Here is a 3,179-nt window from a genome sequence, read left to right as displayed (position 1 = left end):
TATTTTTAAAGCTAATTTTTAATACTATCAACAGTCAGCATTTCTCTATACTTGTAGGGTTAAATGAGAACGGGTACTCACATATTTTTCTGCAGCAGTAAAACAACTTGTTCTAGTTCATGTATAGTTTGAATGAGGTGATTTTGAAGTAGCTTATTGAGAAGCGTGTTTAAATGGTTTCTGGTTAATTATTACCTCATTCTTTTCCTGCACCTTAACTGTGAATATAGCCTTGACCTTTGTGGGATGTTTAATATCTCCAAACCCAGAAGGAGTTACGTAGAAGGTGAAGAAACTTTTTTAATTTAACAAGGGATAATTTTCACTCAGGACTTCAGTGTGATTATGAATACAGCCTTAGTCTTAAAGCACTGTAGAGCTCCATTGCACCAGCAGGAACATTGAGTAAAGTTTACCTGAAATTCCCAGTGCTCTGAAAGCAAGTACCTTGGCTCCCCTCAGTTAAGGCATTCTTTATTCCCTGTAACTCTCATGTAGGAAGTTGAAATGATGGCATTTCGAGGTAGCCTTGATTTTTTTCTTCTGAAAGATACTTATTTGTGTGGCCACGTTCCTTGTAAAAACATCTTCCAGGAGCATGAGAACTGTAGTAGCTATTTTAAGAAGCAAAACTTAGTCTACTTCATTTGCAAGTGTAATTTCCTCTTTTGAAGGGGATAAGTTCTTAAGACAGCATTGTGTCAGTATGAAAAGTCTTGATGAAAGTCTTGATCCTTCTGTAGAGTTGTGAGCATTTCCATCCTTAGTTGAGGCAGTGATGTTGAAAAAAGAGGGCCTTCAAAAGAAGTAAGTGCGAAGAGCTTTTGCTGAAGCATTGAGGTAAACTGTCTATGGGTGGGTTTTGTGTTGATTTTATTTTAGAAATATTATTTTTAATTGAACTTCTCAGCAATTGCTAAAACTTTTTCTCCGGCCCTTTTCATATTTGTAATGAAAAGCCTCCATTAGAAAGCTCCCTTATTTTTGCCTTATACTCTCCCAGACTTCAATAGGGCACAAGCTCTGCTAACAGTAGGAGTTTTCATCAAGCAGAGTTTGTGCTGGACCAATCCGTGCAGCAGTACAGTTCTCTAATGTATAATCTACATGAATCTCCAACAGTGATATGGACTTCATTTAAACACTTAATTTCAGTACATTAGCAACTGCATCAATAAATTTAGTGCAGGTGGTACTGAAGATGTCACTCTAAGGATCTAATAGTTTTTGTGTTTTTTAAGAGGAGGCAGAGGTGTAACCACTAACCACACTGCTACAAGAAATAGTTTGCAGTACTAAAGGTAGGAAGGGGAAAAAGCAGGTATCCTCAATAACCTTTTCAAAAAAACCCTTCAAGTCTTGGAAGGGTACATCATGTATTTATTAAGATATCTATTACACTCTATATATTACACAATAATGCTCCTCCCATATGGCCCTTTCCTATTTAGCCTCTTTCCATTACCCACCATGGAAACCTGACTACAGAATTCATCCGGTGACCGTTTACTGGGAATGTGCATAACTTCACTCTCCTAGAATAGCTTCTTAATTTACAAAGAACAGGACTCTCAGACTAGAACAGTTTAATTGTAGCATAAGGATGTGATTAATAAAATGCAGATATATACGACAAGCTCAAAATAGCTGTGTAAAGTGGTTGAGAGATCTGTCCCCTAAAACAGCTTTTTTTTTTTTCATTGCTGTACAGAATGAAGAGTAACAAACCTTCATAGGGATTTCCAAAACTGGGAAAAAATAAACCTGTAATTAGCAAATATTACTTTTTAATTACAGATTAGATTAACTTTTTAAAAACCATTTAAACCAAGTCTTAGTCTTCCCACAAGTATGTTCACGCTTTGCCTCATTCTTAGCAACAAGAGTGACTTTATCTTCCTGGTTCCCTTGCAGAGCTGACCCCAAAACTGCCTTGTTTCATAAAATGAACACGCCAACCAGAAATGGCAACCACAGTGATGTCCCCAACTTAGGTACCAGCTTGGATCCCAAAGGCTGGATCTATGCCTAGCAAGTCCCTATTTTATTATTAATAATTATTTCTCCCTACATTAACCCATTACTTCTTTCACTCTCTGGATTTAAATTGTCAGTTTTAAAGGAAAACATGGCCACAGTTTCAGAAAGTATTTTTACCGTACACTTGACCTAACTGGACAGCACTCAAGCCTTGGTACAGAATCAACAACAGTTTCAACTGAAATAAAAAACATTGACTGTGCTTGTTATTCTAAAAAAGGGTGTAAAGGAGCAACCAAGAGTAGCTGTAATTGCTCACGGTCACCTAAGGAGCTGATATGAGCTGCATATAAAATGGTTTGTAGACTTAAGTACAGGAATCATATATATTTAAATAAAAAAACCCAAAACCTTCACTGAGATATTCTATGTCATTTAAATGGGATTTTTTTGCAAATATCACCATAATTTTGTGTCACTCACGAAGCAGATAACGGCAAATTTCACGTAAGACATAGCTGTGACTAATTATGTAACCAGCTAACTGGGAACACTGGAGCTAAACAGACTGGTGATAAACTCAGTCTGTGGTTTTGCTCTTTTTTTGCAAATAGAAAGTGAAGGGGGGAAATTCAGAATGAACATAGGTGGGGAAGGCAAGAGTAGATTTCTATGTAGCTGGCTCTTAGAAAAAGTGCTGATTCAAGGGAAACACACAGACATACTTGCACTGAAACTGAGATACAGCAAATGAGCATTGAAAAGTTTATTGGCTTTCATCAGGCTCCTTAACATTATGGAAATAATGAGAGGTTTAGGAAGAGTGGTATAGTCCTTAGATCAGTTAGCTACAGTGCATCTCCATCTTGTTCACCTGAACATATAACGTACACGAGCATGGAGTGTGAAGAAGGAGTGATCAAACTGTTTCAACCACCATACAGTTACAGTGCATTGAGGCTGTATTCTCATGGTCTGAATGAAGCTGGTTAGAACCCAATACATCTTTTGACTTTTCTCAGTTAACACAGAAATGTATTTTGTCCGATCCCTGACAACCACCCTCCAGCTGCCCTCTCCCCCACCTTCTCTTGAAACCCACTGCAGGCATGGAGGGCACACACAAGGTAAACAACTGTATTTTTCCCCAGCTCTGCTTTAACACAAAGAGAACCCATAAGGTGGACACTGTTGCTTAA

General features: G+C 37.7%; 1 protein-coding gene across 1 annotated transcript in view; it reads right to left on the bottom strand.

The window, feature by feature from the left end:
* The window catches only part of BRD1 (bromodomain containing 1), a 373,526-nt gene that overhangs the window by 92,342 nt on the left and 278,005 nt on the right, over positions 1-3,179 (bottom strand). The window lies entirely within an intron of this gene.

This window comes from Cyrtonyx montezumae, unplaced genomic scaffold (genome assembly GCF_038088225.1).
Source record: "Cyrtonyx montezumae isolate F1298 unplaced genomic scaffold, pur_monq_1.0 scaffold_3, whole genome shotgun sequence".
NCBI classification, from domain to species: Eukaryota; Metazoa; Chordata; class Aves; order Galliformes; family Odontophoridae; genus Cyrtonyx; species Cyrtonyx montezumae.
The sequence above is the reverse complement of the archived record's forward strand: the minus strand, read 5'-3'. Positions and strand labels throughout refer to the sequence as shown.